The following is a 25,717-nucleotide window of genomic DNA, read 5'->3' as shown; positions in this document are numbered from 1 at the left end:
AAGTGAAAAAAAGAAAAAAAATTCAGAGTGTGCTCCTCCCTTGTTTACGTGCAGCGCCGTGATTTTGTTAGTGTTCTAGGCTCGCGTCTCTAGTACGGTCTAGTCTAGCCTAGGACCAGCACAGTACCGTAGTTGAGCGTTTATTCAACTTTGCATATCTGAATTGATTATTGCTGACCCTTTTTGCTACTATATTATAAGCCTTCCCAGCTCCACATACATCTACGTCGTGCGTTTGACTCTCCCTGGTAATCGCTCTATCCAAGCTTTGAGAGTTTTGACTACAATGGTTGCTGGTCACCACTTGCTGCTTGGTAAGAACTGGTAAGAATTTGAGATTCGCTTGACGGATTTGTGATTGTCCACCACACCATCCCCACCACTTCCTAGTAGTCTGTAGGATCATATTCTTGTGTGTTTCTATTGCTGCTAACCATGACAGGATCACAAGCCGACGAGACTGACTAGGAGAACATGACAAACAAAGAGTTACATGATAAGCAAATGATGAGTGGACAGGTGGAAGATGTGCTAAATAGATTTGAAGAGGCCATGGAGAAGATAGATGGCATTGAGAAGGCATTCGAAACAAAGCTCGATAACAAGTTTAATGAATTGCTCGCGCGTCTTCCACCACCACCACCACCGGCTACACCTAACACACCTCTACAACAACAACAACAACAACAACAACAACGACTACCTCCACGTCGTGAAACAGCCCTCCGCCGAGCGAGCCGTGTCCCTCTTGCGCTTGGCCAAACTGTTGGTGCTGCTGTTGATACTTCTGTGGCTCCTGCCGCTGATGCGGAGGAGGATGATTATGCGGGAGATTACGAGGATGAGGTTGATCAAAATCAGAACTACGTGCAACCACCAGCACCACAACCACCAGGTCGTCCACATGCAAATAATGGAAATGGTAGGGCTCCCCCTCAAGTACGAGATCATGACCATCTCCTTAAACTGAAATTGAATATTCCACCATTTGGGGGTAGATATGTTCCTGATATATATATCTTACTTGGGAGTTAGAAACTGAACAACGATTTACATGTTTACAATATCCAAAGAGAGACGTGTTCCTGCTGCTGTTTGTGCTTTCACTAGCTTTGCATGTGTTTGGTGGTCTGAACATTGTAGATTATATCCTATTCCAGCTACTTGGCTGCTTTGAAAACTGCTATGCGTACTCGTTGGGTTTCAACATATTATCAACGTGAATTAATTCTAAAATTGCAGCGTTTAAGACAAGGAAAAAATTCTGTAGAAGAATATTATCAGGAATTACAAAATAGCATGATTAGATGTGGTATTGTTGAGGAGAATGAAACTATGCTTACACGTTTTATGGGTGGATTAAATAGAGAGATTCAGACCATTCTAGAGTATAAGGAGTATAATAATATCACTCGTTTATTCCATCTTGCTTGTAAAGCTCAACGTGAAGTGCAGGATCGACAGGCATTGGCGTGAACTAACTTTTCTGCAGGTCGATCTTCATCATGGACACCACATGCATCCTCTACTTCCAGTACACCAGCAGCCCCATCAGGTGCCACCTCCAGCCGTGATACAAGAAAGCAGGCACAACGACCACTCTCTGCCAAGAGCACACCTGCCGGGCCTGCGCAGAGCTCTTCTTCTTCCATGGCATCAACAGGGCACACAAGTGATATTATTTGTCGTCGTTGTAAGGGAAGAGGACATTTTGCGAGAGAATGCAAATCTCAGCGTGTGATGATTGCTACCGAGGATGGTAGGTATGAGTTCTCTAGTGACTATGATGAGGAGACTTTGGCTCTTATTACACATGAAGAACACGGTGGAGATGATTCTGATCATGAGACGCAATACATGGCTACTGAAGATGCTGACAGGTATGAATGTTTAGTTTCTCAACGTGTTTTGAGTGTGCAGGTTACACAAGCTGAGCAAAATTAGAGGCATAATTTGTTCCATACAAAGGGAGTTGTGAAGGAACGTTCTATTCGCGTCATCATAGATGGAGGGAGCTGCAACAACTTGGCTAGCATGGAGATGGTGGAGAAGCTCTCTCTCACCACAAGACCGCATCCACATCCTTACTACATCCAATGGTTCAACAACAGCGGCAAGGTTAAGGTAACACGTACCGTTCGTGTGCATTTTAGTATCTCTACATATGCTGATTATGTTGATTGTGATGTGGTACCTATGCAAGCATGTTCCTTATTACTTGGTAGACCGTGGCAATTTGATAAAAAAAATTGTACACCATGGTAGAAACAATCAGTATACTCTTGTTCATAAGGACAAAAATATTACTTTGCTTCCTATGACTCCTGATTCCGTTCTGAAAGATGATATTAATAGAGGTAATAAAGCAAAACAGGAGCAGAATAAGAGTGAAAATCAGATTGTGGCAAAAGAATTTGAGCAACAAATGATGCCTAATAATAAACCATCTAGTGTTGCTTCTGAAAATAAATTGAAAAGTGCATGTTTACTTGCCACCAAATCTGATATTGATGATCTAGATTTTAGCAAATCCGTTTGCTATGCTTTTGTGTGCAAAGAGGCATTATTTTCATTCGAGGACATGCCTTCCTCTTTGCCTCCTGCTGTCACTAACATTCTGCAGGAGTTCGCTGACGTCTTTCCATAAGACGTGCCACCGGGATTACCACATATTCGAGGGATTGAGCATCAAATTGACTTAATTCCCGGTGCACCGCTACCCAACCGTGCACCATACCGTACCAATCCAAAGGAGACGAAGGAGATTATGCGTCAAGTACATGATCTGCTCGACAAAGGTTATATACGCGAATCTCTTAGTCCTTGTGCTGTTCCTATTATACTAGTGCCTAAAAAGGATGGTACGTCGCGTATGTGTGTTGATTGTAGAGGCATTAATAATATTACTATTCGTTATTGTCATCCTATTCCTAGGCTAGATGATATGCTTGATGAATTGAGTGGCTCTACAATATTCTCCAAAGTTGATTTGCATAGTGGATACCATCAAATTCGTATGAAATTGGGAGATGAATGGAAAACAACATTTAAAACTAAGTTTGGTTTATATGAGTGGTTAGTCATGCCTTTTGGGTTAACTAATGCACCTAGTACTTTCATGAGACTGATGAACGAAGTTTTACATGCTTTCATTGGACGATTTGTGGTAGTCTATTTTGATGATATACTGATTTATAGCAAATCTTTGGAAGAACATTCGGAACATTTACGTGCTGTTTTTATTGCTCTACATGATGCACGTTTGTTTGGTAACCTTGGGAAGTGCACCTTTTGCACTGACCGAGTATATTTTCTTGGCTATGTTGTTACTCCATAGGGAATCGAAGTTGATAAAGCCAAGATTGAAGCTATTGAGAGTTGGCCACAGCCCAAAACGGTCACACAAGTGAGGAGTTTTCTTGGCATCGCTGGATTTTATAGGCGTTTGGTGAGAGATTTCAGCACCATTGCTGCACCTCTCAATGAGCTTACAAAGAAGGATGTGCCTTTTGTTTGGGGTACCGCACAGGAAGAAGCCTTCACGGTATTGAAAGATAAGTTGACGCATGCTCCTTTACTCCAACTTCCTGATTTTAATAAGACTTTTGAGCTTGAATGTGATGCTAGTGGAATTGGATTAGGAGGTGTGTTATTACAAGATGGCAAACCTGTTGCATACTTTTCTGAAAAATTGAGTGGGCCCAGTCTGAATTATTCTACTTATGATAAAGAATTATATGCTCTTGTTCGAACTTTAGAAACATGGCAACATTATTTATGGCCCAAAGAATTTGTTATACATTCTGATCATGAATCTTTGAAACATATTAAAAGTCAAGCTAAACTGAATCCTAGACATGCTAAATGGGTTGAATTCATTGAGACTTTCCCTTATGTCATTAAACACAAGAAGGGTAAAGAAAATGTTATTGCTGATGCATTGTCTCATCATTATACTATGCTTTCACAACTTGACTTTAAAATATTTGGTTTGAAGACCATCAAAGATCAATATGTGCATGATGCTGAATTTAAAGATGTATTGCAGAATTGTAAAGAAGGCAGAACATGGAACAAGTTCGTCGATAATGATGGATTTGTGTTTCGTGCTAACAAGCTATGCATTCCAGCTAGCTCCGTTCGTCTTTTGTTGTTGCAGGAGGCGCATGGAGGAGGACTAATGGGACACTTTGGCGTGAAGAAGACGGAGGATATACTTGCTACTCATTTCTTTTGGCCAAAGATGAGACAGGATGTTGAGCATTTTGTTGCTCGCTGCACTACATGTCAAAAAGCTAAGGCACGACTCAATCCTCATGGTTTATATATGCCTTTGCCTGTACCTAGTGTTCCTTGGGAGGATATATCTATGGACTTTGTTTTAGGTTTACCTCGAACAAAGAAGGGGAGGGATAAAATATTTGTTGTCGTGGATAGATTCTCGAAAATGGCACACTTTATACCATGTCATAAAAGCGATGATGCTGTTAATGTTGCTGATTTGTTCTTTCATGAAATTATTCGCTTGCATGGTGTGCCAAATACTATCGTTTCAGATCGTGATACTAAATTTCTTAGCCACTTTTGGAGATGTTTATGGGCTAAGTTGGGGACTAAACTACTTTTTAGTACTACATGTCACCCCCAAACTGATGGACAAACTGAAGTAGTCAATAGAACATTGTCTACTATGCTTAGGGCTGTTTTGAAGAATAATAAGAAAATGTGGGAAGAATGCTTGCCTCATATTGAATTTTCTTATAATCATTCGTTGCATTCTACTACTAAGATGTGCCCTTTTGAAATTGTGTATGGTTTCCTACCTCGTGCACCTATTGATTTGTTACCTCTTCCATCTTCGGAGAAGGTTAATTTTGATGCTAAACAATGTGCTGAATTGATTTTAAAAATGCATGAGTCAACTAAGGAAAACATTGAGCGTATGAATGCTAGACATAAACTTGCGGGAGATAAGGGTAGAAAACATGTTGTGTTTGCACCTGGAGATCTTGTTTGGTTACATTTGCGTAAGGATAGATTTCCCAATTTGCACAAATCAAAGCTAATTCCACATGCTGCTGGTCCTTTTAAGGTGTTAGAGAAAATAAATGATAATGCATATAAACTTGAGCTACCTGCAGATTTTGGGGTTAGTCCTAGTTTTAACATTGTAGATTTGAAGCCTTATTTGGGTGAGGAAGATGAGCTTCCGTCGAGGACGACTTAATGTCAAGAAGGGGAGGATGATGAGGACATCAATACCATTGTTACACCCACAGACCCTACTGTTACAAATACTGGACCAATTACTAGTGCTCGCGCATGCCAATTAAATTACCAGGTACTTTCGTTTCTTGGTAATGATTCTAATGTTCATGAGAATATGATGCTACCTAAATTGGATACAATTATTTTGCTTACAAATGAAGGGCTTAGCTTAGAGAAGGATGAACATTGGAGCAAGAACAAGCATGGAGTTGATGGCATGCGCAAGGGGAACATGAACAGAGTTACAAGTGATGATTTCAGGACTTTGAAGCCACCATAAGGAGTGCATGAAGCCTTGGATGAAATATACAAGATGCCACTTCATAAATTTCGTCCAGAGGCTATTCTAGGTGCTGCGTCACCTTATTATTGGGCCACGCCCATGTAATTTCGAAATACATAAGTATAGGTTGTTTTTAGAGTCCGTATGTATGGGGAAACGAGAGATAGGGTTGGTTTCGGACCCCTTCCCCAAGGGCCACGAAATTCCCCCCTCTTCCTCCATATATACAGCCCTTAGGGCACTGTTTAGACAGTGGGTTTTGTTTAGATTAAAGTTCACCATAGCTGCAACTTCGCGTACTTCGTTTGGGTTCAACGACCAGACAAAGGCATCACAGAACCCCAGATTTGATCAATAAAGCTTTCCTCTTATATTCGCAATATCCAGATTGTAATCTTAGTTTCTTGCTTGTTCTTCGTTTTCCTGCAGGAAACAGACCTTCGTGGTCAGGTTGATCGTGCTCCGGCGTGGTCAATAACCTCTCGGAGTTGGTTTAGCGATTGCTAAGGCGCGACGTCCTCGCACGTTCGTAGTCGGATCGTCAAAGTCGACTTCCTCCAAAACGATAGCCACCATCTCATCGAAAGACGGGACACCTTTGCCTCTATCAGCCCGTTAACAGACTGTCATGGTTTGGGTCAAATTAAGGCCCACATCAGATCAAGCCCATTCACAGTCTGCCGTGTTTTGGCCCAAATTACGGCCCATATCGGATCAGGCCCATTAACAGGCCACTGTTCTTTTGGGCCCATTCGAAGCCAGGTTTGTATTTCAGCCTGTTAAATGCCCGTTTACCAGTTCGACCCGATAATAGTTTCGGCCTATTAGCGACCCATGGTGCATCTGGGACGTTGTCGGCCCGGTTTAACTTTAGGCCATTTAACGCCCATGCAGAAACTAGGCTATTTCTTGTCCGAAGTAACTTTACGCCTCTTAACGGCCCGTAGTCTTCGTGGATAATTTTCAGCCCAACTGGCCTATCGGCCTGGTAATGGCCCGTGTAACAGTTGGGCCTAATTACAGCCCGCGTTGAATCTGGCCTGCTTATAGCCCATCTGATAATGGCCCATGACACTGTTGGGCCTATGACCCGCATTGATACCGGCCTGCTTAAAGCCCATAATTTTATTGGGCAAACAGGGCCTGAGATATATTTTGGCCTGTTAACGACTTGTCCTATTTGGGCCAAACATGGGCCTTAGGCAGTTTCGGCATGTATTGGCCCGTGAATTTTTCGGCACAACGCTAGCCCAATCTAGTTTTTAGCCTGTTAAAAGCCCATGATATTCTATGGCCCCAACTGGCGAGAACATTACTCGGCCTGTTAAAGGCGGAAAACTACTATACATTTAGACCTGCTAATGGCCCAAGATGATTATAGGCCCACGTTTTGGCCCATATGAGTAACGGGCCGACCTGAAGACCGACAACATTGAGATCCATTGAACCTTGCGGCCTAAATTACAGCATACCGACCAATAATAAACCTAGACTACACAATAAAGAAATTACGGCATATTACATCCACTGGGAATCAAAGTTGTCATCGGTGATAATAAAGCGCAACGTGACCGTGGATTACATACACTGGGCATCAAAGGTCGCCACCAGTGCATATAAACGCACCGACAAAAGAATATACAAAACTGAGAGCACTTCAGAAGGCATTAGGCCTGGCCAGGACGGGCACCGCAAGTAGCCGAACAAGCTGATGAGACCTCAGTTGTGTCAACGGTAGATGCTCCATCCCTAGCAGTATAGCACCAAAGCACGCAAGGCAGAACTCTGAGATCTTTATTTCATCATTGACATCAAGTCGGAGCTGAGATGAAGCAAGCCTTTCCGCTTTAAGTTGAGACTGAAGAAGTCGAACTGATTGAGGCAGCGACTGCACAGAGGTTGTCTCGCAACTACTGGTGAGTAGCCTCAACTCACTGTCTTCATCAAGACAGGACCTTGGGGTCATCCCGCTCTCTTCAAGATGGTTTGGCTCACTATCTTCCCTAAAGTTCTGCCTGGCATAAGATGTACGACTCTGAAAGAGAAACAAGGAGACACGTAACATGTTTCACAATTATATAAGCAAATAAATGGATCTGTTCTGCATAAGGAACATGTTTTTACAACTACAATTTAAAACTGGTAGTTGTTGCAAACATCCGATGAGATGTAAACACCAAAGTAAACAGAAGTGGAGGAAATGATGCCTATCCAAATCTATACTAGAACAAAGTTTGAAGGCTTGAGAAGGATGAACTTACATTACATGTTAACACGGTCTGGAAAAAGTCCTTCTCCATGTCGATGGAAATGTAATTAAATAAATTCCCCAAAGAAACTTCTTTATAAGCGTTGCCATTATTCTACATTTTTCAAAGAGTAAACATAGATCAAATAATATTGGAAGAAACAGAGGATAATGAAGCTCAGGTGCAGAGTGATGATACATAATCAAATAGCAACTAATTAAGTACAACGTTACAAGGCAAAAAGGTACTGATAAGAGGAATGCAGACATCAACGTGTGCAGTGGCATTGGCTTTATTCAACATTTTGGTAAGAGTAAATGTTGATTTGATAATTTAGAGAAAGTGGAGGGTAGGGCAGGGCAGATAAGATGCAGAGTAATGCTAGACAATCAACTATTTCGCAATGCAAGTACAGTAATACCACCACAATCCGTTATTACTTGTCACTCAAATGGATGTATCTAGCACTATTAAGTTCTAAATACATCCAATTGATCAACAATTAATTTGATACAAAGGGAGTACATGATAACAGGTACTTACATGAGCAATCCAAAACTTCATAACCATTGTGTTCATTCTACATTTATCTAAGAGTAGATGTAGATCTTATAATTTTGAGCAAAGGGAGGATAAAAAAGCGAACATTTACAGTGATGCTACATAATCAAACAGCAATGAGTGTAAGTATGCTGACAAAGGGCAAGAGGTATTGACATGAGATCCTATGATCCTTTTGAGCAAGGAGATTCATCTGAAATTAGTTTTCATATAAGAGAGAAGGTAAGGAACATGCAAAAAATTAGGAGTTCAAATTTTGAATTGATATCATAGACAGTACCTGACGGTGGGCTCTCTGCAGTTCTAATAGGGGTTTGGCCAGTGGAGTAGGGGTAAAGTGTGGTACAGTTGGGCCTGTGTTTTCTGTGGCTGCTAATCTATCAGATTTAACAGGTATCACTACCTTTTCCAAATACCTAGTTTGTACTCCTTGAGGATCTGCACCCACCCTCTTCCTTTTGGCATGTATTACGAAAGAACAACATTTGACTGGAAAAACATAGTATGATGACACATGGAATAGGTACATAAAATGGATAGGTATGGCATATACTCATATATGATGCTTAAACTAAGTAGATGGTGGTGTAACAAAGTAGAAGTAATGCAAGAGGTCATATGCAAAATATGTGCGACCAATGCAACCTTGCCAAGTTAGAGCAAGCACCTTGATGGGTGAATAAGATAGGCCATCCTCCACCATGCCAAGTTTGTTAGCCAGTGGATTGTTCCGCAATATTCCTCTCGTGCGCCCATTCTCATATTCATTTTGATCATGTTCAATACCTGACATGCATGAAAACATAAAAACAAGTGAGATTATCTTTGTAATGCAGAAGTGATTCTAATCCAATACTGCCTCCCTGTAAACCCCTTTGTGCTATCTCTGCAACTCTTCTGAGAGATGGCATGCATGCTGTAATTTGGTGTGTGCATTAATATAATGTGGCCTACTACTCAAAATATGAGAGCTCCAGAAGTGATGATACTTCGTAGATGACAGCTTCAACATATAGTAAAGAAGAACAAGTTGACCTGACAGATTCAAAATATTCTAAGGGAGAACAACTCGACCTGACCAGTCGATCGCAAATGTCTCTGCTACTCTTCCCAACAAAGAACATACTTATTAAAGAAGAGAAGAGGATCATGTTAAAGAAGAGCAGAAGAGCAAGCAAATTGAAGATATTACAAGTCTTTCTATGCAATGTCTATTGCCCACCCATGATGAACCAGAGCGCACGGAGAAATACTATTCCTTCCGGTGTCTCCATATGTGGCTCACATGCATTTCGAAACTAAAGTAGGAACATTTAGCTGACCAATTAAACATGTCTTAGTTTTACTAATATCAGCATAATATCATGTTTGAATTTGTACAACTAAGCTTGTTTAGCTCGATGGGTGGAGCAGTGCTATTCTGACACAAACCACATAGGCTGATCGTGGTCATCATAAAATGGGGAAACCGTAAGCATGATGAGTATAGTGTTGACCGTGGCAGTGGGATGGCAGATATGAAGCTGCAAACCGCGCAAAGGGTAGTTAGCAACCGATGTTTGCTTTGAAATAACAACTAAGATTTGGTATGGACAAGAAAGTACAATCAACAAGTGAAAAAGAAATGCAATTCTGTTGTCTCTCTATATGTCGCGACATGCATTTGGAAACTCAAGTGGGACCTTTAGCTAACCAATTAAATGTGTCTGTTAACTAATATCAGTATCATATCACAATCATATTTGAACAACTAAGCTTTGTAATTATGAGTGTTGTGTTGTTTAGCTTGAAGGGTGGAGTACTGCTAGTACGACAAAAAGCACCTACACAGATCATAGTAGAGTAGATAAAAGGGGAAAACCCTAAGCATCAAGAGTGAAATCAGGAAAGTGGAACTAGCTGGACCAGTGTGTGGCGCACATGCTTTTCGAAATGAATATAGGAACATTAGGTGACCAATTAAACGTTCTCTATTTTAGTAATATGAGCATCATATCAGATTCGTATTTCAACAACTAAGCTTTGGAATTATGAGTGGCTTGTTGTTTCGCTTGATGGGTTGAGGTCTTGAGGAGCAGTGCTAACATGACACGAAGCACCTACGATGATGGTAGTGAATATAAAGGGGGAAAACCATAAGCTTTACGAGTATATCATGGCGGATCTGAAGGTGCAAACCGGACGAAGCTACTTCGCAACCAATGTTTGCTTTCAACTAGCCACTATGATTTGGTACGGACAAGAAAAGTACAGTAAAGAAGTTACAATCTATTTTCCGGGTGAGATCAATAACTTAAGCAGATATGAAAGAGTACCACCTCTCTTGCGACGTCGTGTAGGCCCCTGCTGATACGTTGGCTCTGGCAAGGTGGAGGATGGGGTGGCGGACGGAGGAGGCTGGCCGCAGTGGGGAGGTTGTTGTCGCGCCGACGGTGTATGAATGGGGAAATGGAGGGGGATCGAGGATCTCAAACATTAGGACGCGCTTGTCTGAAATGTGGGAAAGTTACGAACTTATCCCCCGTTTAAAATTTCGGACATCAGGGGATAGGACGGTAATCTCGCATCTCCCCAATATTTGTCGGTAGCGATTTCGGGCAAGGAGAGGGTGTTTTGGCGCCCATGGTTGGCACCCACGGTGTATGAACGGGGCTAACAGGTAGGGCAGTTGTGTCACGTCTGAGGGAAGTTACACATCTGCCCCTATTTAAAATATTTGCCTACATCGATTTCGGACGAGGAGAGTTTGTTTTGCCACCCACCGTGTATGAATGGGGAAATGGAGGGAGTGACACATGTCTTTCAGATGAGCTTGAATCAAATGTGTTTTGCCGCCCACGTTTGGCGCGCACCGTGTCTGAATGGGCTCAGAGGCGGTCGTGTCACGTCTGATTGAAGTTACTAGTCTACCCCTATCGACAACAGTGTAAATCGGGTCGATTAGGATGTCAAGTGTCAGGGGTAGACATTAATTTCCATCTCGCAAACACTTGCTTCGGGCAGCCGACAAATGATAGTGGGTGTTTTGCCGCTTCGTTCAAAATTTGGGAGAATTAGCATTCACGTTTACGCTGGGCCCTGGCAACTAAATTCAAATCCAATTTGTATTTGAGTACGAATATCCATACATATTCTATGTTTTGTTATTTATTTCTTCAAAACCACGACAAAGATTTATTCCACCTTTATATATGATTATGATTTAGAAATGACGTGATCTTCAAATTCAGTAGGTTGGATACACTTTGAGTCAAACAGTTATTTCATTCAATACAATATGCTCGCACGAAAAACACTTCACCTTATGTCAATCATACAAGTACTAAGGATTACCTCGCCTAAAAAATTCAGATCATTACAACACATGGACAACACAGGGGGTCTTACAACATAATCCTACAGGGGGTCTTACAACATAATCCATTCAGAGACATGACACAACATGCAAGTATAATAATCTAATGACAATTTCAACTGGTATCTAAAGAAGAACTAGGATTACCCTAGGCTTCAGATAGCAGAAGCAGCAGGACCTCCTCCGTCTTCAAATGCAACATTCTTACTTGCTCCAATTCTTGGGTTGCTTGCATAATGCGTGCAGCTAATTGCATAATTTCCAATCTCAAGATCAAGATTACCTCATTCATGGCAGCCACACCGTCTCTTTCTGCCTCTAGTAGAGCCTCAAGAACTATAATATTTGTACTCAGACTGCTCTTCGGCGGTGTTGCCTCTGAACTGCTACCATCTGGTAACATGGATGGTGCACTGCTTCCACAAATTGATTTTGGGGTTGTACATTGTGTCCTAGTGCGAAGGGCATCCTAAAAGGTTTCCGTTGGACATAGGTAAGAGATAGTTATCGCATGATCTAGGAAGTAAGCTTACATTGTAAACGACATACGAATTATTACCGAGCATGGCAAGCTATATTTAAATGGTTCGAAGCAGCATTAGCCGAAAAGAAATTAAAATGGTAAGATGAAACTAGGGATGTAAGTGGCAAATAAACGACATCCGCCAGTCCCATCTAGTTAGTTTTTGCTAGCTTCCTGGTTCATTTTCCTCAAAAAACAAAAATTCTTTTGAACTATCATACCACTAGTGGACTTTAATCAGGATTAAACGGGACCCAGTTGACATCTGTAGTTGAAAGGGGGTGTACCACCGCTATATTTAAGTTGCCAAGGCATCTAAGCAGTTGAAATAATCTGAGAAAGCACTTAACAGTGTGGCCTCATATAAACTACCAAGACAGTCTTGTGATGAAGTTCATAGGAAAAGTTAAGGAGTCAAATGAACTAGGCATGCATTTGTTTACGATAGTACAACAGGCACTACTGACATATTGGCCAACTCAGGTATAGCCTAACAAGTAACAAACAAGCATTCAAATCAAGCAATACAGCAAAGCAGACAACTGAACTATTTGTAATTCTGTAGGATTACAAATTGAGGGCACAAGCCAAGAAAGCAGCCCACACGCATTACATTTCACATGTACTAGAACACACTGGCTTACCATATGTTGCTGTGAAGCCTCGCTGTTGTTGCAATGTTCTTTGAAGATATCGTCAGCATCCCGTGGTTGCAAATCTAGTTGTTGTAGTTTATTCTGCACCCTCTATTTAGGTAAAATTAATTTTAATCGCATACACTGGTTCGAATTGATCATCAATGGTTCATCTTAACTAATGAATGAAGGGTGTGTGCTTACACGACAATATATGTGCTTCACTCTATTTTTATGCTTGTTCGAGGTGCCAGCACCAAAAGAACAAATATTTTGCTTGATGGGGTTGGCAGCTCCATAACTAATAGAAGCATCAAATTAGTCATGCAACTTGGTAAGATCAAGAATGCACAAAAAAGTAATGAATAGAGGCTCGGAGCAGTGATGTAATAGCTAGCATCAGAAAATGTAGGGTAAAACAAAAAAAAAGCAGCGGAACCACATGCTAGTTTGCTGATGTGTAATTAAGCATAGAGAACATGAAGCGGTCTGATGGAACCAATAGGTGGCATCAGAACAACACCATTATCATAAATATAGCATGCAAGAAGTAAAATAGTAGGCAGCGATATCTAGGAAGTACAGTAATACTTAGGACAAAACAAAAGCATTGTAACTATATGTGCACTGGTTTGTAATTTAGCACATGTAACATGTTCACTGCCAGAAGTATGGCCCTACATGTGCAAGCAGAATAACGCGTCTCATGAAAAATAAAATGATGCCCTGAAGAAATTCAAAGGTGCGGTGCTTATGCTAAGAAAGTGAACGTAGGTGTCGGCCGTTGGATAATAGTACCTGATTCTCGGCGGCGTATGGTATCTTATCATACTTGATAGCTAGGGATCGTCGATGGTGCTCGTGTTGCGGTTGAGTTTGGGCCGACTGTCGCCGTTGCTGAAGCGGCTCCGGTGTTTCGGTTGCGGCGCCTGTTGTCGGTGTCAAAACCGGCGGATCTCGGGTAGGGGGTCCCGAACTGTGCGTCTAGGGTCGATGGTAATAGGAGACGGGGGACACGATGTTTACCCAGGTTCGAGCCCTCTTGATGGAGGTAATACCCTACTTCCTGATTGATTGATCTTGATGAATATGAGGATTACAAGAGTTGATCTACCACGAGATCGTAATGGCTAAACCCTAGATGTCTAGCCTGTATGATTGTGATTGCCTCTACGGACTAACCCCTCCGGTTTATATAGACACCGGAGGGGCCTAGGGTTGTATAGAGGCAGCTTACAAAGGAAGGAATCTACATATCCGAACGCCAAGCTTGTCATCCACGCAAAGGAGAGTCCCATACAGGCACGGGAAGAAGTCTTCTGTCTTGTACCTTCATAGCCCATTAGTCCGGCCCATGTTACATATTCTGGACGCCCGAGGACCCCTTAATCCAGGACTCCCTCAGTAGCCCCCGAACCAGGCTTCAATGATGATGTATCCTTCTCCGATTGCTTCAAAGTACCTCATCCGAAAAGCTGTACTCGGCTTGTGTTTTAATGTCACACCCTTTGGCTTCTGCGCCTCCATTGCTTCTGCTTCCACGTGTCGAGCGAATACGAGAGGTCAGGGTATTTTTAAACATAACACCCCGGCCATGTAAGAAAGGCATCTATTTAAAGAGATTGGATCTCAGATCCCATTCCACACCAAGCGGAAAATCCTTAGAGCCAGCTAGGAGAAACCATTCCAACATGGCTAGCGTTCCCAGTTCTTCCTCCCGCCCCCACGGCTCCAAAAAAGGCGATTGGGGGAGATGTTTCGTATCCCACGATCAGCTGACTAAGCTTCAAACACACGGATTCCCCCCCCCCCCCGCGGATCTAGTCCCTGTTCGGGCAGGATTGACCTCCTTCGATGGCGAAACCCAGGCGGAAAATTTCCCCAATCCAACCAGGGGGGAACGAGTGTGCTTCGTTTCCTACTTGTTAAGAGGCGTCAGGTTTCCAATCCACCCTTTCCTCCGAGGACTCCTGGAGTATTACGGCCTCCAACTGCACAACCTCACGCCAGCCTCAATTCTGCACATCGCGGGTTTTGTCGCTCTTTGCGAGCTATTCCTGGGCTGTGAGGCCCATTTTGAGTTATGGAGGAAGCTATTCTACCTCGTCCCTCTTACCCAAAAGGGATCGGTATTCGAGGTGGGCGGTGCCGAGGTATGGCGCATAGCCGGGACCGGATACCTATCCGGCACGCCGAAGAAGGCATCCGAAGAGTGGCCCTCAGAATGGTTCTATATCGAGGATGTCGCTCTCCCCGACCCAGTTCGAATGGGTCTTCCCAAATTTTCAAGTGCTCAGTTGAAGAAACGCCACAGCTGGCGTCCTCGGAGCCTCGAGGAGGAGGATAGCGCAGAAGTCCATAAGTTAATGGGCAAGATAAGGATACTCGCTCAGTCCGGATTATCAATAATTGAGGTAATGACAACTTCCATAGTGCGGGTTGTTCAGCCACTCCAATTCAGAGGACTCCCTATGTGGCACTACAATGGGGAAGACGACACCTCACACTGCGGACGGAAAGGTCCGGACACCCCTGCCGCCCTGGCCACAATATTGGCCAATCTGTATAAAGGGGAGAAAGAGGAGTTCGCTCGCCTTAAGCGCCAAGAGGGATTCTCCATGTACAATCCCCCTAGCTGGGTGAGCTTTAATCCTACATCATTACTCAATCCCTTCTCCGAGTCCTGTTTAATTGACATTTACTCATTCATTTCTAACAGGAATGGCGGAAGGCTATCGCGGGGATCTATAGCCCCGCTCCATAGCCGGAGGACCATAATCGAGACCTCAATCCCGGATTTGAAGAGGATCCGGACATATTTGTAGAACTCCAAGAGGGAGTCTTCTACGAGGCGAGCTACGACGGCATAGAAGTGGCCATCGTGGCCGATTATCCTGGCCTCCTTCCCGCCTCACATGTAAGTAGCCAGGAGACATTTCCTCCGAAAGAGCTTCCTCATTATGCCTCACCCACCGCACTATCTCGTGCTCCGAAGGGGAGGCGCTCGGCGCGTCGTGCCGCGCCGGAGGCGTCTCATAAGAGAGCAGCGCCTATGCCGGGCGGGTCATTGAAGAGAAAGGCCAAGGACAACGTGACCGAGCCTTCATCAAAGAGGTATGGCTTTTTAAATATGCCCCTTGGCAGTCACATCGAACCGTGACATTGTCCGCTATGTCTTATCAGGAAGAGTGTGCGCCGGATTATCTCCGGGGGTCCGGCCGGTCACGCCTCTACCAGTCAGGTTCCAGACCCCGCCTTAAGGACAGAGGCTGACACGGGAGTGACACCGGATTGTCCTTCTGTAGAGAATTTGGATGATGTATCCGTCACGAACTCGGAAGTGGAGAGCGCCATGAATCACCGGCGCCGCAGGGCTGCTCTCCGTGACCCCGGTTTTACAAAAGAGGCATTCAATGCCTTCAGCTCGGCTGATGCATACATCCGAGCTGCTCGGATGGGCTTACCAGAGCCACAGACCAGCACTTGAAAGATATGCGGGTAAGTGTGCATTGTACAGACCTGGTGATCATATACCAGTAGCCCCCGAGACTTGAAGCAGTTGATACAACTGATTTAAGGATTGTTGTATAACCAGGCACTCACTGAGAAGAACGACCTGCTGTCTCAAGAGCTGGAAAAGTGTCGGACCCAACTAGCTGCGGCAACTGCCGAACTGGAGAAATCCAAGGAGGCACTGCCTGGTAATGCTCCCCTCCATCGAGAAAAATATGATCATATACCAGCAATATTAATACTGTTGTATTTCTCATGGCAGGATCATTAGATCAACTGAAAGAGGAACTAAAAGTCGCGTAGGCGGGTGAACAAGAGGCCAAAAGGCAACTGGCCGCGGGCGAACGTGTACTGACACGGGTCAGGGATGATAAAAACAAGTTGCAGGATTCCAACACCCTGGTGGGCGAAGAACTAAAAGATGTGCGAGCCCAGCTAGCTGACGCCGTAAAGGAAAATAGGAGGCTATGAGGCGGCATATTCAGTATGCTTGTCAACTTACCTTCACGTAATTCAACGAAGAAATAATCTAACAGATTTATGTCTGCAGGTATGCTGACTGGCCGTCCCGAAGAGGAAATGTCCGGCTCTCAAGGCGACCTACTGCAAGAGCTGTTCCAACTGCACGAGCGAGCTCGACAAGCAATGCGGAGCATTGCCAAGGCTTTGTGGCCATCCGCCTCTCCTCCAGGAAGTATGGAGGAGCTTGTGAAGCTATTCCAAGGAGCTCGGTGGTGCTTCCGATTATGGAAGATACCGGCCTGCCGAGAAGGTGCGCGAGAGGCCTAGGCCATGGTAAAAACACGGTACACCAAGCTTGATCCGAATCATATGGCCCGGGTCGGACCTCAAGGGTCAGATGGAAAAGAAATTCCAGTTAGTCTGGTATATGACCAAGTAAAGATAGCCGCCAAATATTCCCAACAGGGTTGTAAACTAGACAGCCTGTTAGACGGCATAGAGGAAGAAGTTTTTGAGTCCAAGTGACTATGTACTTCAATTGACAAATTTGTCCCTAGCTAGATTGTAAAACAATTGTCATGGCCGACCTTTTCGCTTCGACCTCTGGACCCGAAGGTGCGGAGTATTTCCGAATACCGGAGCAGCAATACAGACCAGGGTATGTGTGGAAACCAGGCGTAGGGGTCATAGTTGCTTGAACAGACAAGTTGTATCCAGCTAGCTATGTTATATTACATGTTGATTGTAAGAAACATCTTCCAGGGAGAATAGTTCTATTAAGGGTTCCTTTCCCTGGGTGAACATGTGTTAGTATGCATGCCTGAACTGTGATCGAAAAGTCGCAGTATACGTAACATCCGGGGGTTCATAGTGTAAGGAGTGTAAAACATCTTTAGTCCGCCGACCGAATATTCCCTTAAGAACGCTAGCTTTCGGCTTCACCCAGCCTGAGGTACACGTCCAGATGACCCGGCTATAACAATCGCAGAGGTGCTCCCTTTATGCCCTAGCCAAACAAACGGGAACTTAGGGCATAAGCACAGGAGCCAGGCAACCCAGCTTGGCAAAAACTCAAGTCATAACGATGCATATAATGGCGAAGAAAAGGTACATATGAGGAAAGGACACATATGTGTGGAGCTTGATGCTCGGAAAACAATAATAATAAGCTTCTGTAAAAAGAAGCCCCCAAGCATTATGGGCATATACGTTTAAGGATGTGTACGTCATTGGTGCGCGGTTTAGCCGCACAGGAGCTTAAAGCTAGAAAAAAAGTCAAAGAGAGGAAAAAATTGGAGACAAAGGGAGAAGAAAATGAACAAAGAGTCCGGCTCTAGGCGTAGAATCTTCGGAGCCTGGCGGCGTTCCACGGGTTCAGCTCTAAGCGATTGTCCGATGCATCACGCAGGCGGTACACTCCTCTAGTGAGAACTTCATCTATGATGAAGGGACCCTCCCACTTGGGCTTGAGTTTGTCCTTTTTCTTTTCTGGCAAGCGTAGAACGAGTTCACCAACATTATAAGTCTTGGCCCGCACCTCTCTGCTTTGATATCTGCGAGCCTGTTGTTGATAGAATGCAGAACGGGCTATTGCAACGTTGCGCTCCTCCTCCAAGGCATCTAGACTGTCCTGCCGATCCAACTCGGCTTCTCTCTCTTCATACATGCGCACTCGAGGTGAGTCATGAATGATGTCGCAGGGCAAAACGGCCTCTGCGTCGTACACCATGAAGAATGGTGTGTATCTGGTAGTGCGATTGGGCGTGGTCCGCAGCCCCCAGAGTACGGGTCGAGCTCCTCAACCCAGTGCTTGTCTGATTCTTTCAACGACCGCACTAGTCTAGGCTTAATGCCGCTCATAATAAGACCATTAGCTCGTTCGACTTGACCTTTTGTTTGTGGGTGATAGACCGAGGCGTAATCAAGCTTAATGCCCAATTTAGCACACCTGGATTTCACTTCATCGGCTGTGAAATTGGAGCCATTATCAATGATGATGCTGTGTGGGACACCATAACGGTGCACGACACCGGATATGAAGTCTATCACCGGTCCGGCTTCGGCCGTCTTCACTGGTTTGGCCTCTATCCATTTGGTGAATTTATCTATCATGACTAGAAGATATTTTTTCTTATGGCTTCCTCCTTTAAGGGGTCCGACCATATCAAGCCCCCAGACCGCAAAAGGCCAAGTAATGGGGATTGTTTGTAGAGCCGTAGGCGGCATATGGCTTTGATTAGCGAAGAGCTGGCATCCAACACAACGTTGGACCAGGTCCTGTGCATCTGCTCGGGCCGTCGGCCAAAAGAAGCATGTACGGAAGGCCTTACTTACAAGGGCTCGAGCCGCGGCGTGGTGACCGATGGATTTCGGCTAAGATCTGCCGTCCCTCTTCTTCGGAGATACACCTTTGAAGGACTCCGGTAGCGCTTTTCTTGTAGAGCTCTCCGTCATGGACCTTGTAGGCTTTCAAGCGCCGAACAATGCAGCGAGCCTCGTTCTGGTCCTCAGGGAGCTCTCGTCTATTAAGGTAGGCCAAGAAGGGTTCGGTCCATGGGGCAATTACTGCCATTATTAGATGGGCCGATGATGTTATCTCGGTGGCTGAACCCCCGATGATATCGGTATTGTGTTCGGAATCTGGGGGTGTAATCGGGTCCGCACTGGTGTTGTTGCTCTCATCCTGCCACACCACAGATGGCTTGAAGAGCCTTTCCAAAAAGATGTTAGGTGGGACGGGGTCACGCTTGGCGCCCATGCGAGCAAGGACATCCGTCGCTTGATTACTTTCCCGAGCCACATGATGAAACTCGAGTCCCTCTAACCTAGTTGATATTTTGAGTACGACGTTACGATAGGCCGCCATCTTCGGATCTTTGGGGTCGAAGTCTCCATATATTTGGGATATTGCGAGATTTGAGTCCCCGCTCACCTCCAGGCGTTGTATGCCCATGGAGGTAGCCATCCGAAGACCGTGCAGTAAGGCCTCATATTCGGCTGCATTCTTGGAGTCTGTGTATAATATTTGGAGTACGTACTGGACTGTGTCTCCCGGGGGGACGTTAAAACGATGCCTGCTCCTAAACCGGCCAGCATTTTAGAGCCATCGAAGTACATGACCCAGTTGGAATATGTGCCGTACTCTTTAGGGAGTTCGGCCTCTGTCCATTCGGCGACGAAGTCGGCCAATACTTGGGATTTAATGGCCCGGCGTGGTTTGTATGTTATGTCGAATGGCGGGAGCTCAATGGCCCACTTAGCAATCCGCCCCGTAGCGTCGCGGTTGTTTATTATGTCATTGAGTGGTACTTCGGAAGCCACTGTGATAGAGCACTCTTGGAAGTAGTGCCGTAGCTTCCGGGATGCCATGAAGACCGCATATGCTATCTTTTGGTAATGAGGGTACCGGGATTTTGCATGGTGTGAGGACAGTGGATACGTAGTATACCGGTTTCTGGAGTGGAAATTTGTGTCCGTCCGCCTCTCGCTCAACGACGAGCACCGTGCTCACCACCTGGTGTGTTGCAGAGATGTATAATAACATTGGTTCGCCGACGCTCGGCGCGGCCAGGATTGGGTTGCTCGCTAAAAGAGCCTTTATTTCTTCCAGTCCGGCCATTGCCGCATCCTTCCACTCGAAGTGGTCAGTGCGTCGGAGAAGGCGATAAAGTGGCAATGCTTTTTCTCCTAATCTGGAGATAAAGCGGCTTAGAGCTGCCACGCATCCGGCTAGTTTTTGGACCTACTTAAGGTCTGTTGGTGTAGCCAACTGTGACAAAGCTCGGATTTTGGCTGGGTTTGCCTCAATTCCTCTATTGGAAATGATAAAACCCAGCAGTTTTCTGGCGGGAACGCCGAAAACACACTTTTCCGGATTGAGCTTGATGTCATATGTACGGAGGCTGTCAAATGTGAGACGCAGGTCGTCTATTAGTGACTCGATGTGCTTAGTCTTGATGACTACGTCATCCACATATGCTTCAACTGTCTTGCCGATTTGTTTCTCCAGGCATGTTTGAATCATGTGTTGGTAGGTGGTGCCAGCGTTTTTGAGCCCGAAGGGCATAGTGTTGAAGCAGAAAGGCCCATATGGGGTAATGAACGCCGTTGCGGCTTGATTGGACTCCTTCATTTTGATTTGATGGTATCTGGAGTATGCGTCGAGGAAACACAGTGAGTCGTGTCCTGTGGTAGCATCGATAATCTGATCGATGCGGGGGAGGGGGAAGGGATCCTTAGGGCATGCCTTGTTGTGGTCTTCGAAATCGACGCATAGGCGCCAGGATTTATCCTTCTTTGGCACCATCACCAGGTTTGCTAGCCAGTCCGGGTGTTTTAATTTTCTGATGAATCCGGCCTCGATTAACTTGGCTAGCTCTTCCCCCAGAGCTTGTCATTTGGGTTCGAAAAAGTGCCGCAGTGTTTGCTTGACCGGCTTATATCCCTTCTATATATTGAGGCTGTGTTCGGCCAACTTGCGTGGGATCCCTGGCATATCAGAAGGGTGCTAGGCAAATATATCCCAGTTTTCGCGTAGGAACGCTCATAGTGCGGCGTCAACCGTTGGGTCCAGCCGTGTCCTGATGGAAGCTGTCTTCTTGGGGTCCGTTGGGTGGACCTGAAATTTGACTATTTCATCTGCTGGTTTGAAAGAGGTGGATTTGGGCCGCTTATCAAGGATTACATCATCCCTTTCCACCGTGGAGTGTAGTGTGGTTAACTCTTCGGCCGCGAGGGCCTCGGACAGTTCCTCGAGGGCCAGGGATGTGGTTTTGTTTTTGGCGCGGAGGGCTATGTCCGGATCACTGGCGAGAGTGATAATACCATTGGGCCCGGGCATCTTGAGCTTCATATACCCGTAGTGGGGTATGGCTTGAAAGCGTGTGAACGCATCTCGCCCCAACAGGGCATGATATCCACTGTTGAAAGGGGCCATTTGGAAGGTTATTTCTTTGGACCAGTAGTTCTCCGGTGTGCTGAATACCACGTTAAGTGTGATTTTCCCTGCGCACCGCGCCTCCCGGCTAGGAATGATTCCTCGGAAGGTCGTATTACTTTGCTCGATGCGGCTCTTGTCTATTTCCTTTTTATTGAGTGTGTCCTCGAAGATGAGGTTTAGCCCACTAGCGCCATCCATGAGCACTTTAGTGAGCCGAAAGCCATCCACAATTAGATTGAGGACCAAGGCGGCTGGTGGCCGGACTGACCGGAATCTTGGTTCGTCACTGGCGTTGAAAGTTATGGCCGTGTCGTTCCAGGGGTTTATTGCTGCGACTTGACAGAGTTCGGCGAGGTCGCGGAGTACCCTCTTGCGCCGATTGTTTGAAGCGAAGGTCTCGAAGACCGTCAATACTCTGAGGTCGTCGTCGTCCGGGGGACGTTGCTCTGAAGTGTTTTTGGCGAGGATATCCTCGCCACTTTTGGCCACATGCTCTAAGGTTGTGGGTTGGTTCGGTGTCCGGTGTCGTGTGTATTTTGCATGGCTTATCGAGCCATCCCTCCAGAACGGTTTCGCGTCCCGTAATGGGCTTAGTTTTCTTCAATATGGGGTCGGGTGCCGCATGAGGGTGCACCCTTTTCGCCCGCCCGAGGGGTTGAGTAGAAACCGGGGGTTCCCAGCGAGCTCTCTGAGTTTTCCAGGCGCTTTCCATTGCACAGTATTTCTATACTATGGTTGCCAAGTCAGCGAAGTGTAATATGCGACGGCGGTTGATGGCGTTGAGGATTCCCTCGTCCGTGCAATTATTGCAGAATACTGAAATCGCATCCTCGTCGCGGCAATCTTTAATCTTGTTTTTGACAAGGAGGAACCTGGCCCAAAAGTGATGGACTGTTTCCTGAGACTGCTATCGTATGTACATGAGGTCGCATATATCCGGAGGGTCGGAATTGCTTGGCGAATATTGCTTGTGGTTGGTGGGTGGCTTTAAATCCGAACCCTGACCCAATTTGGGGTCCGGAGTTTGAAAAACTTCCGAGCTTAATTGTTCGGGCTTCGGGATGTAAACTGATTTTTCAGGCCCAACGTCCGGCTCTAGGTTCGGAGGACTGGGAGTGTCGTTCTGCATACAGGTATCCGGCTCTTCGAGCTCGGAAATCCGAACATAGTTCATCTTCAACATAGAGGAAGAGTTGTTATTCTGCTCCTCTACGACCACTATCTGATGGGTGATCGGCGGAGATTTGATTTCTCTCTGATGGGGTTTCAACTCAATCCGATCATATTCTGTAGCGACCCCCATGGCGGCGATGCGATCCAGGAGTTCGTTTAAAGATGACAGCTATGCCGGATCCATACGTTTGGAGTATTCGGAGTCGATACGGAGACGGTTTTCGATGATCTGAGTAGTCATCGTCGGCTTGACGGCCGCACAGGCGGTCATGGTAAAACCGCCCAGCCGGAGGGTTTGGCCTGGGGCCAGGGCTCCTCCAGAGGTGATACCTTCCTTGATAACAAGGCGAGCCATCAATCCTGTCTTTGACGTCACAGCGGAACTCTCAATGAAAGCACCAATGTCGGTGTCAAATTCGGCGGATCTCGGGGAGGGTGTCCCGAACTGTGCGTCTAGGGTCGATGGTAACAGGAGGCGAGGGACACAATGTTTACCCAGGTTCGGGCCCTCTTGATGGAGGTAATACCCTATTTCCTGTTTGATTGATCTTGATGAATATGAGGATTACATGAGTTGATCTACCACGAGATCGTAATGGCTAAACCCTAGATGTCTAGCCTGTATGATTGTGATTGCCTCTATGGACTAACCCCTCAGGTTTATATAGACACCGGAGGGGCCTAGGGTTGTACAGAGTCGGTTTACAAAGGAAGGAATCTACATATCCGAACGCCAAGCTTGCCATCCACGCAAAGGAGAGTCCCATCCAGACACGGGAAGAAGTCTTCTGTCTTGTACCTTCATAGCCCATTAGTTCGGCCCATGTTACATAGTCCGGACGCTCGAGGACCCCTTAATCCAGGACTCCCTCACCTGTCGACATACAAGAAAGCTCATCTGTGGTAAGTGAATAGTTCCACGATAAAGAAGAGAAAAACCGAAGGAGTACAAATCGAAATAACCTGATGAGGCTGCGGCCTCAGTAAAGCAAGGCCGGTGGAGTTGAATATGGCGTCCATGTAGCGGGTCCGGTGCAGTGGACGAAGGCGTCGGCGAAGCACATCCGGCGCGGTGTACAGTGCTTTTGGTGAGGCAGATCTGTTGCGGCAGACGAGGGTTTGTATGAAGGGCCAACGATGGGGCGGACGAGGGAGTCAGTGAAGGGCCTACACTTTGGTGCACGAGGGCGCCGGTGAAGCAGATCCGGTGCGGTGGACCATGATGGCTGATACGTCTCCAACATATCTATAATTTATGAAGTATTCATGATATTATATTATCCATCTTGGATGTTTTATGGGCTTTACTATGCACTTTTATATTATTTTTGGGACTAACCTATTGACCCAGAGCCCAGTGCTAGTTCCTGTTTTTCCCTTGTTTCAGTGTTTCGAAGAAAAGGAATATCAAAAGGAGTTGAAACAGAATGAAACCTTCTGGAGAAGTTATTTTTGGAAAGAAAGCAACCCGGGAGACTTGGAGTCCACGTCAAGAAAGCAACGAGGAAGGCAAGAGGCAGGGGGGCGCCCACCCCCCTGGGCGCACCCTCCACCCTCATGGGCCCCTCGTGGCTCCCCTGACGTATTTCTTCCGCCTATATATATCCATATACTCTAAAACAATCGGGGAACAGAATAGATCGGGAGTTCCGCCGCCGCAAGCCTCTGTAGCCACCAAAAACCAATCGGGACCCTGTTCCGGCACCCTGCCGGAGGGGGGAACCCTCACCGGTGGCCATCTTCATCATCCCGGCGCTCTCCATGATGAGGAGGGAGTAGTTCACCCTCGGGGCTGAGGGTATGTACCAGTAGCTATGTGTTTGATCTTTCTCTCTCGTGTTCTTGATTTGGCACGATCTTGATGTATTGCGAGCTTTGCTATTATAGTTGGATCTTATGATGTTTCTCCCCCTCTACTCTCTTGTAATGGATTGAGTTTTCCCTTTGAAGTAATCTTATCGGATTGAGTCTTTAATGATTTGAGAACACTTGATGTATGTCTTGCCGTGCGTATCTGTGGTGACAATGGGATATCACGTGATTCACTTGATGTATGTTTTGGTGATCAACTTGCGGGTTCCGCCCATGAACCTATGCATAGGGGTTGGCACACGTTTTCGTCTTCATTCTCCAGTAGAAACTTTGGGGCACTCTTTGAGGTTCTATGTGTTGGTTGAATAGATGAATCTGAGATCGTGTGATGCATATCGTATAATCATACCCACGGATACTTGAGGTGACATTAGGGTTTTGGTTCATTTGTGTCTTAAGGTGTTATTCTAGTATGAACTCTAGGGCTGTTTGTGACACTTATAGGAATAGCCCAACGGATTGATTGGAAAGAATAACTTTGAGGTGGTTTCGTACCCTACCATAATCTCTTCGTTTGTTCTACGCTATTAGTGACTTTGGAGTGACTCTTTGTTGCATGTTGAGGGATAGTTATATGATCCAACTATGTTATTATTGTTGAGAGAACTTGCACTAGTGAAAGTATGAAACCTAGGCCTTGTTTCCTAGCATTGCAATACTGTTTACGCTCACTTTTATCATTAGTTACCTTGCTGTTTTTATATTTTTAGATTACGAAAACCTATATCTACCATCCATATTGCACTTGTATCACCATCTCTTCGCCGAACTAGTGCACCTATACAATTTACCATTGTATTGGGTGTGTTGGGGACACAAGAGACTCTTTGTTATTTGGTTGCAGGGTTGTTTGAGAGAGACCATCTTCAACCTACGCCTCCCAC

This window comes from Aegilops tauschii, chromosome 5, assembly GCF_002575655.3.
Source record: "Aegilops tauschii subsp. strangulata cultivar AL8/78 chromosome 5, Aet v6.0, whole genome shotgun sequence".
NCBI lineage: Eukaryota > Viridiplantae > Streptophyta > Magnoliopsida > Poales > Poaceae > Aegilops > Aegilops tauschii.
This window is presented reverse-complemented; position numbering follows the sequence as displayed.